The sequence below is a fragment of the Argopecten irradians genome, chromosome 2 (assembly GCF_041381155.1).
Source record: "Argopecten irradians isolate NY chromosome 2, Ai_NY, whole genome shotgun sequence".
Taxonomy (NCBI): Eukaryota; Metazoa; Mollusca; class Bivalvia; order Pectinida; family Pectinidae; genus Argopecten; species Argopecten irradians.
The window spans coordinates 32,225,090-32,237,393 of record NC_091135.1 but is presented as its reverse complement, the minus strand read 5'-3'; positions in this window follow the sequence as shown (position 1 = coordinate 32,237,393).

Genomic DNA, 12,304 nt, shown 5'->3' with positions numbered 1-12,304 from the left:
GTACGGTCTTCCTCTTTTAAATAAGCAAATTATTTTCTCAATATATCATGTTGATATGCATATTTCATATTGCAGAGAGAAGTCTTAGTGTTTCTTGTTTGGATGGTAATAATAACATACCAATTTTATAGACATGCGTGTAGAATTACGTAGCCATTTAAAATTTTCATAAGATTTCATTAAGATTCGTATTAGTACGCCGATCGTTGTGTATCGAATGTTAGAACCTGGCACTGCATAGAATATATATTAATAGACCTATTAATATAATCCAAACAGTGCATTCCATATTATCACGCAAAGGTTATACATTATTTATAGGAATAATATACATATATTCATATAAATTTTATTTTATTTCGTTTAGTTTTGTGAACAATTATTTAAAAAGATAGCATCAAATACGAAACCTACAGTGTAACAGATAATGTTCATTGTCTCTTCATTTTCAGTGCAAGCACAAAGTGGATGATCGATAAGATTTCTACAATTCGAATAAAATTGCAATGAGCTGCACTCTCGAGTGGTGGATCTGCCTAATCCTGCAAGTAGAAGAACGTTATTACTTGAAGTACAATATAATAAGTACAAAAAGGTTCGCACGATAAGGAAGAGGACGACAGCTATTGCCAATACCCGTATTGTGGTCGTGAATTTGGTTATTGCACATAGCAAGAATATTTTGTAAGTACTCTGGTGCTATTCCATGGATCATTTTTGGAAGGAGATGATTTTGTGGTATTTGCGTCTTTGTTGTAGACGTAGACAACCAGTTTCAATATATTACAGGATATACAATAATATATAATGTATAAAGTTGTATATACTATAGTATCAAGGATATGAACTCTGCGGTAAAGAAAAAAACCGACATAATCTTTTAATATATGATTCAATTTTTTTTATAAAACATATATTAATTAAAAATAATGCACTTTACACTAGACGCATATCTTACCTTAAAAAAAAAATAATTTAGAAAAAATGTTTCCAATAAATGATTGATCTTTAAAATTTAGCCAAAAATTTTATTTGTCCCATTTATGTCTACTTTATTTGTGATAAAATGCCCCTGTCCGCTATGTGTTATCTCTCTTCAGAGTAAAAATAATACAGTTTTATGACATAAAAAACATTATTTTGATAACTTTTTGGATCAAAAAGGGAACCCTGTCATAAACACCTATACTGGACAACATTAATTTGGCCAAGCACAGGCCCTTACCTTTTGAATGAATTTTTAAGCGTATTTCAATCCGGTTTGCTTTAAATCGAGTGTGGATTTTGGACTGCAAATAATAAATGGTTCTGTGGGCAAATTTCCATTGTAGAAACAGAGGTCCTGTAAGGTATTTATTTTTTAGATTTAACAACAGTGACAAAATACATTACTTACTGAATCTAAGCCACCGCCTACAGACCATAAAATATCAAGCTTGATACATTTTTGAACAATAATGGTTGTTTAATCGTGATAATGTACATATTTGGAACTGAATCAACACAAAAATACATAAAAATATAGTTTATTTTTACTTTTGGACATGCGCAGTCAGAACTTCATTCTTTAAATTCATAGAATGTAGTGCAATTTTTTTGGAGGATGCAATTAATTATTAAAATATCTTCTTATCTTTGACGTAAAATTAGAAGCTCAAACTTTCCAGTTGGTGGTAATGGTGTTACCGTACAAGTGTAATAACTTTTGTAACCGAAGTACTTTAAATTCGTGTGATCCTTTTTTTGGAGGTTTTGACAGTGAAAAAATCTCATTTTTGGAGCGGTGAAGCATGTACCGTACTTTAAATAGGTAGGCTCTCTTATTTGGAGTGGCTTTTACTTACTTTAACGTAATTGTGTAGCTCTCGTACTTTGTTGTACCCCCGTACTTTTTGTGTAGTAAGTAGGGAACTCTCCTGTTGCCAGGTCCCAACCGCAATATATGATACTCTCTTAACTCCATTTTCCTGGACCATTGATAACGTACTCGCTGAATTAGGTAGCTCTTTACTTTGATGCAAGTCGGATTCCATTCTTGAGAAATTCTTGCAATCCAACAAAAAATTCTGTAGCTCTCTTACTTTGGAGTGGCTGTACCTACTTTCTACTTAATGCTTATTTGGCTAACATATTATCTAGTGTAAGTTCTGAGATGTTTGTGTTCATTAACAATTCGGCGTTTGCACTGATACTTTGCAAATTGTGGCTGTAACCGTACTTTAAATTGAGATCATCTCAGACTTTGGAAAAAGGACTGTACCCTTTATACATGTAGCTCTCAATTACTTTGGAGGTGGCTGTACACGTACTTTCGGAAACAGGTGTTCGTTTCTAATATAATTAGTATGGGTCAAGGTCTATAACTTTGAGGCCGGCTGTAACAGTACCCAATTTTAAATTCGTATGATTATTAAGCAACTTTAGGATATGGCTTTAAACGTACTTCAATAGACAGTAACTTTGGTATGCTGTACCGTACTTTAAATTCATAAGCTCTCTAAATTGGAGGTGGCACTAGTAAAAACATTTAAAACAGCCAGATGTTCAACTGGTCGGACTTTGGAGGTGTCCTGATAAACACGCCAGGGCTTTAATGGTGTAGCTCAAAAACCACTGCTGTCAACATTTAAATTAGTTAGCTCTCTTACTTTGGAGGTGGTTTGTACCGTACTTTAAAACTTACCGCTTCTTTACTTTGGAGTTTTTAACTATATACCATCCATATGCTCAATACAGCCTTTAAATTATGTGTGTCTCTAGCCTGTCATGTTGATTGATTTGTGAGTACATTTGTTTTTCTCGGCGTTTTAAATTGGTGTAATTAATTTTCGAGAGCCAATCTGTAACGTACTTTAAATTACTGTAGCATCTTACTTTGGAGGGTGGCTGGCTAATGTACATAAATTTGTCAATCGGAAATTTGGGCTAGGTGGCTGTACGTACTTAAAAATGGAGCTCTATTTATTTGGAGGTTACTGTACCGTACTTTAGTTTAGCTTCTACCAAAACGTTTTATTCTAATGACGCTGAACTTTGGACATGCAGTGTACTTTAAATTAGTGAGCTAATAACTGGCTGTTATTTAATTCGTGAGGACTCCACTAGTGTGGCTGTACCAAAATTAGTGTAGCTTCCGATGTTTTGGAGGTGTGACTGTAACGTACTTTAATATTATGTAGCTCTCTTACTTTGGAAATAAAGATAACTGGCTGCTCGATTGAGAGTATTCGTACTTTATTCATATAGCCTCTTACTTACTTTGGTTGGAATAATCATACCGTTTTGAAATTGTGTAGCTCTCTTACTTTGGAGGTGGCCGTAACGTACTTTAAATTCGTGTAGCTCTCTTACTTTGGAGGTGGCTGTACCGTACTTTAAATTCGTGTAGCTCTCTTACTTTGGAGGTGGCTGTACCGTACTTTAAATTCGTGTAGCTCTCTTACTTTGGAGGAAACTGGCTGATACACACTTTAACTTGCCAGTGTAGCGTAAAATGTCCTTTTTGTATAAAGTGGTGGACTGAACCGTAATTTTCTTCGTGACTGCTTGTTTTACTTTGGATATCAGGTGGCTGTAAACGTAGTTGTAACAGTACTTTTAAGGTGAGCTGTACTTAATTTTTTTGTTAGCTCTCTTACTTTGGATAATGAGGCTGTAATTTCGTACTAAAACAATTCAAATGATGAAATTTGGAGGTAATTTGTAAGAATATAAAAAAAATGTTTTTTAAATTTTACTTTTGTCTTTACTTTGGATGGCTGTACCGTACTTTATATTGTGTAAACAATCTTAGGATTTTTAACGTACATTTTATAATTCGTGTCTCTCTTATAGGTGGCTGTACCGTACTTTAAATTCGTGTAGATCTCTTACTTTGGAGGTGGCTGTACTTTAAATTGCGTGTAGCTAAAATAAAATTATTTTGGATGGCTGTACCTTTAAGTTCAGTGTAGCTCTTTACTGGTGGTTTGCAATACAAGCAAACGTCAATGTAAGGTCTTCCTCTTTTAAATGTAGCTCTCTCTTACTTTGGAGGTGGCTGTACCGTACTTTAAATTGCGTGTAGACTTTGAGGTGGCTGTACCGTACTTTAAAATTCTTATTTTTTGGAGGTGGCTGTACCGTAATTTAAATTCGTGTAGCTCTCTTACTTTGGAGGTGGCTGTACCGTACTTTAAATTCGTGTAGCTCTCTTACTTTGGAAATGTTTCATAAGATTTCATTAGCTCTCGTACCGTTTTAAATTCGTGTAGCTCTCTTACTTTGGAGGTGGCTGTATAGACCTATTACGTACTTTAAATTCGTGTACGCAAAGGTCTCTTACATTATTTATAGGAATAATCATACAAATTTATGTAGCTCTCTTACTTTGGTTTAGTGGCTGTAACGTACTTTAAATTCGTGTAGTGTAGCTCTTTTTTAAAACTTAATATACTTTATTTCGTGTAGGTGGCTGTACCGTACTTTAAATTTCTCAGATTACTTTGGAGGTGGCTGTACCGTACTTTAAAATTTTTAAGTCTCTTGAAACTTACTTTGGAGGTGGCTGTACCGTACTTTAAAATTCATTAGCTTCTCTACTTGGAGAGTGGCTGGTACCGTACTTTATATTCGTGTAGCTCCTTACTTTGGAGTGGCTATAACGTACTATTTAAATTCGTGTTGCTCTTCGTTAGCTCTTCGTTACTTTGGAGGTGGCTGAACCGTACTTTAAATTCGTGTAGCTCTCTTACTTTGGAGGTGGCTGTACCGTACTTTAAATTCGTGTAGTTCTCTTACTTTGGAGGTGGCTGTACCGTACTTTATATTCGTGTAGCTCTCGTACTTTGGAGGTGACTGTAACGTACTTTAAATTAGTGTAGCTCTCTTACTTTGGAGGTGGCTGTACCGTACTTTAAATTCGTGTAGTTCTCTTACTTTGGAGGTGGCTGTACCGTACTTTAAATTCGTGTAGTTCTCTCTTACTTTGGAGGTGGCTGTACCGTACTTTAAATTCGTGTAGCTCTCTTACTTTGGAGGTGGCTGTACCGTACTTTAAATTCGTGTAGCTCTCTTACTTTGGAGGGGCTGTACCGTACTTTAAATTCGTGTAGCTCTCTTACTTTGGAGGTGGCTGTACCGTACTTTAAATTCGTGTAGCTCTCTTACTTTAGAGGTGGCTGTACCGTACTTCAAATTCGTGTAGCTCTCTTACTTTGGAGGTGGCTGTACCGTACTTTAAATTCATGTAGCTCTCTTACTTTGGAGGTGGCTGTACCGTACTTCAAATTCGTGTAGCTCTCTTACTTTAGAAGGTGGTTGTACCGTACTTTAAATTCGTGTAGCTCTCTTACTTTCTTACTTTGGAGGTGACTGTGCCGTACTTTAATTTCGTGTAGCTCTCTTACTTTGGAGGTGGCTGTAAACGTACTTTAAATACGTGTAGCTCTCTCTTACTTTAGAGGTGGCTGTACCGTACTTTATATTCGTGTTGCTCTCTTACTTTCTTACTTTTGGAGGTGACTGTGCCGTACTTTAATTTCGTGTAGCTCTCTTACTTTGGAGATGGCTGTAACGTACTTTAAATTCGTGTAGCTCTCTTACTTTGGAAGTGGCTGTATCGTACTTTATATTCATGTTGCTCTCTTACTTTGGAGGTGGCTGTACCGTACTTTAAATTAGTGTAGCTCTCTTACTTTGGAAGTGGCTGTACCGTACTTCAAATTCATGTAGCTCTCTTACTTTGGAAGTGGCTGTACCGTACTTTATATTCGTGTAGCTCTCGTACTTTGGAGGTGGCTGTAACGTATTTTAAATTCGTGTGGCTCTCTTACTTTGGAAGTGGCTGTGCAATACTTTATATTCGTGTAGCTCTTTTACTTTCTTACTTTGGAGGTGGCTGTACCGTACTTTAAATTCGTGTAGCTCTCTGACTTTAAACACCACAGCCATGTTTATCTTGTTCTTCGGAACCCGTCTCGATTTTACCGACTAGCGCAACACAAGATAACTTATATAATACATACACGATATATAAAATCGGAGGAAGCGTTCCGAAGAAAAAATTAACATCACGGTTCTATTAGCAGCATGGTTGGGGTTTCTTCGTGACATTTTATGATTTTTGTTTATTCATTTTTGCTGAAGTTTTATCGATCTAACTAGACAATAAGTGTATTAATTAGATTATTAATTTAGTTTCATATTTTGCCTTCGCATAGGAGAGCCCCCATTCATCATCACATACATATGTACTGTACATTTGTTCATCATCTTTCTCCCATCAGTCATCACTAGGCTAATCAAGATATCATTTAAAATCATGTCAGAATTGTCTCGATAGAGTAGTTACATCATGCCTACAGAAAGTGTTGCAAGCAATGAACACGCGTCCCTGCCGTCAATTACATTGTCTAAATTATAACTAGTTATTACTATTGCTTAGTTATGCTATCATTGTATGAAGTTTAAACAAATTCCGTCGATGTGTTCTCAAGTTTTCGTCTGGAAACTTATATTTTGTGAAACAATCTATTTTAGTCGCATTGACCTTTGTATTTGACCAGTTTACCACAAATTTAATCCCAATCTGTGTCACCTCATACGCTATCATTGAATGAAGTTTGAACGAATTATGTTGATGTATTCTCTAGTTAAAATTTGTGAAATAATCTGTTTTGGTAACAGTGACGTCTGCATTTGACCTTTTGACCCCAAATTCAATCACAAGTTGTATTTTCTAATATGCTACCATTGGGTGAAAATTGATCAAAATCCATCTATTCGTTTGACGTGTTCTCAAGTTATCGTTTGGAAACTAATTTTTGTGAAACAATCTATTTTTAGTAGCAGTGACCTTTGTAATTGGCCTTATGACCCCAAACTCATTTTCAAAAACCGTAGCCTTTGTAGTTGACCTTTTGATCCAAATTAAATCCCAAGATGTATTTTCTCATATGCTTCCATTTTGTGGAGTTTGTTTAAAATCCATCAATTCGTTTTCAAATTATCATCTGTAAACCATATCCGAACAGACAGACGGACGGAGACAAACACTATAGTTTCACCGGTAGAGGACTAATTATTTGGAGAAATCAAGGCAGAGAAAGAAGGCCCGTTCTCAAAAACGATTTGTAGGGTTTTGGAAATGTTTAACTCTTAAAAAAAAGTATACATTTCTAGCAATAGTAACTGTTGGTTATATTTCATTAATGCTTCAATAAGTTCGCACGTAATGTCTGTACCTTCAACAGATTAGCAGAAGTGGCGGCATGTGAGAAACTTGTTGCTCAATTTATTTATGTAAATGACCTTTAATATTAAAAGTACATGGATTGCGAAAGTTTTGACCCCAAATTCAATCAAACCAAGGCCGACTAGGTGAAAGGCAAGTTGTATTTTCTAATATGCTACCATTGGGTGAAAATTGATCAAAATCCATCTATTCGTTTGACGTGTTCTCAAGTTATCGTTTGGAAACTAATTTTTGTGAAACAATCTATTTTTAGTAGCAGTGACCTTTGTAATTGGCCTTATGACCCCAAACTCATTTTCAAAAACCGTAGCCTTTGTAGTTGACCTTTTGATCCAAATTAAATCCCAAGATGTATTTTCTCATATGCTTCCATTTTGTGGAGTTTGTTTAAAATCCATCAATTCGTTTTCAAATTATCATCTGTAAACCATATCCGAACAGACAGACGGACGGAGACAAACACTATAGTTTCACCGGTAGAGGACTAATTATTTGGAGAAATCAAGGCAGAGAAAGAAGGCCCGTTCTCAAAAACGATTTGTAGGGTTTTGGAAATGTTTAACTCTTAAAAAAAAGTATACATTTCTAGCAATAGTAACTGTTGGTTATATTTCATTAATGCTTCAATAAGTTCGCACGTAATGTCTGTACCTTCAACAGATTAGCAGAAGTGGCGGCATGTGAGAAACTTGTTGCTCAATCTGCTTTTATGTAAATGTTTGTAATATCAACTTTAATATTAAAAGTACATGGATTGCGAAAGTTACATAACCTACTGTATATAAATCCATTAAGCCTAAGAGTAAGAGGAAATCGGAGTACTCTCAAAAACCCAAGTGTTTGGACAGGGGACCCGACCTTTTCATGTCTGTGCCAAGGATCGAACCAAGGCCGACTAGGTGAAAGGCGAGTGGATTTCTTTCTAAGTAATTGTACACAAATTAAGCTGCACTATATATTAGTTTAAACAATACTGAGATAGTGAAATAAAGGTATGTTAATATATTATTTCGTGTTTGAAGTTGTGTTTTCCATGTCGAAAATTTATTTAAGAATATATTGGTATTAAATATGTACATATTTATCAATGTTTGACGGAATATGGGCGACTTTTGTAGAGGCAGGTGTACCTCTTCCAAGCGAGCCGTTGGTTCCCTTGTCCTTTTATATAGTATATAGTACACATGTACACAGCAGACTTTCTCACAACACGTTACAAGTCCCTGTGCCTGTGGCTATCAGTGTACAGCACAACACGTGCGACGATTCTGTTTTTACGTGAATAGTCAATGGCGCAGCAATGCGGCGGGAAACGTGGGATCATGACCCCACTTTTGGTGGGAACATATGAATGACTCGATTACAATCAGCTGTTCAATCGAATTCGTTGACGATGACGGCAGAGAAAAATATTGATATATATAAAAAACATATGCAACTGTCGCGAGAATAACTAATATTTATTTGCGTGAAAAAAACTGTAAATATAAGGAATATATTTTTATTTTGATGGATTTATGAGGGTAAAATTATAATGCAGCCCGTGTAAATTTGTGTAACCCCGCTTCGCCACGGAATTACATAATTTGGACGTGCTGCATAATCATTGTACCCTCATAACTTCAACGAAATAAAGATCTATTTTTAAGTATAGCAAGAAATATAGTATAGTTTATATCGTACACAAATAGACATATATCCAACGAATACAGTTATACACACACACACACACACACATATATATATATATATTTTATAATTGTATATAGCGATATGTCTATCAGATCGCTGGTAGTCTGGTCACTGACATAGCCGCCACAACAGTCACTAGCATCACTGACCAGACTCTCCTCTGATAGTTTGATTCCATACCAACTTACCATACTTACAAAATGAATGTATATATAAAATATAATGTAGATGTATGTATTGGATTAACCGAGACCCGTACGTGAATAACATGGCTAGTCATAGTGTGATATACTGTAAACATGTACACAAATAGTACACTTTAGTCTACATACATGTAGATATTGTATATCATGTCTTAAATACTTGTATACAATTAAAAAACTAATTCTCCTCTACGCTCCTTCTGCAAAAGAAATTCTGAAACTTTAATTCACCTTTTCTGGGAACGCCATAGTGTCTCAAAATTTTGGGAGGATATTTCTTCTTGGGTTGAGACCAAGACTGGAATGGCTTAAAGGCTCAATAATATACGAATAATATTGGGTTTTCAAAACCACAAATTTACAAATGTCATTTTTTAAATTCTTTTAGCTAAATTCCAAACATATTAAAATTACACAAGTGAGACACTGTCAATAGTAAACATGACCACATATTATAATTATTACATGTATAGTACATTGTGTTGATGGAAAAACTGAATAAAATGGTAATTATATTATTTTTAAATTTGTAGAGATTATTATTCTATGTAAAATTCTGAAACCAGCTAAGTAGTTGGAGGAAGATTTTAATAAAACAGAACTTGCTTTCTTCCACTAAAATAAGTATATAATTTTATACATCGATAAACTTACATTCACACACAGCAATCTCTTACTTGACAAACTTACAAATACAAAGTGTATAATCTAATTGAAATACTTTTCAATCCACCATTAACACTTTTCATAAAGATCTACACAGTAAATGGGGAATATGATGAAGATGATATTATAAGTGTACATGTATATATATATGATATATAAATTAAATATTGTAAACAGAATATAAAGTATTTCGTTTTTGTTTGCTTTACATTTTATGAGTTTTGACCATTAAAGGGACAATTCAGTCTAAGAGTACATTAAAACTTGAACATATATAGGTAACAAACCAGTTCTAATGGATGTCAGGTTAGTTGCTTTCACTGTGACTTGTATGCTGAACCCTGGCCCTTGGCAGTGGAGTAAAGCAACTTTTGTCTAGAACTACTCAAACCGCTCCCACAATAGTGTGTTTACCTTATTCGGTGCATGTTTCTTGTTTAAAAAATAATTTCGACGACTCATTGGTTATGTATTCCATTTATTTGACGTACGTGACTGTGGTTCTGGTATCGGTACATCGTACATATTGTACCTGCTTAAAGGCCCACTACCTTTCCGAAACGGCTTTTAATTTTTAAAATGGGAATGTAAAACAAGATCGATAATTTTGTAGAGTCCTAAAAATTATTAACTTACCGTTAATACTACATTATTCATCACCTTCTGAACGATTTGATTAAAATAAATAAAATGTTTATTTTCATAACGCGGGTCGTATTATGTTTCCCGCCGTCGTCCTAAATACCGCGCGGTAGTTGACTATTACTGCGCCAGACGGCAAAACAGCGAATTGACTCTCCACTGTTTTCATATATTACACAGGAAATCTTGCATATGTTTGGTGTCGTAACCTTATTTTAGATCATCGGTATGCATTTTCTGATGTTATTAATGTTTTTTAAGAAACCTTTATATTTTGCTACGGAAAGGTAATGGGCCTTTAATCTTATTACTATACGTATTGGAATATTGTAACGGTATCAATTAAAATACTTTTAAATCAATGTCGTTGAATTTGTCAATATTTTTTGTTACATGTTTCGTAAGTAATGTAGAACAAAACATTTATGTCATATTTTGCTTCGTGGTTATGTAACAGAATTAGCCTCATTGAATTGTCCCTATAAATATCTAGCAATACAATGTATTGATTATAAGAAAAAGAGATATTATGATATATAGAAGAAGAATGGGAACAGAATAGGATGAAAAAAAATATTTAGAGAAAAAATATGTAGAGTGGTAGGGCATGAAGTAGACATGTAAATAAAAACCATTTTTTAAATGAACAGTATATATATATCGGCTTTGTGAAGGGTTTTACCAAACAATTTCATGCGAAGTGCTTCCCTCAATTCGAGAAATGTGTATCGAAGTGGCGGGAACTCATATATATATATACATATATTATCTCAGAAACATAAGTGACGAAGTAGATAATGTTTGACCCGCCCTTATCCTACCTCGAACTCAATAATATCCCAGACATAGGGCCGCAAGTGTTACTCCACTGCGCCACATCCACGTCCTCCATAAAACACCTTTACTTTTAGGCCTTTGATCGATTTATACGAAACAAAAAGTCTACCATAGTTATAGAGAAATTTCAAGCACAAATATTTTATCCGGATTGTGACTCAGATATAGAAGCAACAGACAATATATGCTGACATTTATAAAGTAACAACAATATCTCTGAAGCCACGAAGTCAAATTCTTATACGCATAGAATCAATTTTAACTTCTCAGTTCAATAATTCACAAATGTTTTGGTATATGTGGACTAATTGCAAGATATTACAGATTTTGACCATCGTCGATACTCCTAGGGTTACTATCACCGCCGCTATACTATGTCCATCCCCGGACAATGTCAAAACAAAATTGAAGGTTCTGTTTGCGACAATGGATGAACTATTGATTTGGTCGTTTGATGTACATCAAAAGAATCGAATAGCGGTACACGTTGGTTGACTGTGGCTATGTATTTATAATCTTCAATGGAAGTCTCTGCTGGTTTGTGATTGGTCAGGTTTTTTTTTCTTGAACTGCCTTCAGTTTTACTATAAAATAGCCAAAGGTGGATATAACGACAGTGAAAATAACCCCTGAAATGCCGAGGATGCATTTTGACTTGAAAACTCCTAGATTTTTCTGTTAAAAACCACAGGCGTTTGGTTCTATAGATATTTTTCTCTCTATTAGTATTATATATATATTAGGATAAGGAAGTCATTCCAACCGTGTGGACAAAAAAATGTCAAATTTTCGAGGCGATCTGCCCCTTTATTAATGCTAGGTTTACACTATGTTCCCGGCGACCACGGCAGCCCCGTTTCAGACCACCGTGGACAAAACGTTGTGACCGCGAGACAACGTGAGACAGCGGAGAAGGACGTGATAGACAAACGTAAGCGGTCGTGAATACCGTGGATGCCATGCCAGATTTTTAAACTGTCAAAAAATTTGTCACAGCAGTCACGGTACAGATGGTGAACGCCACAGGACT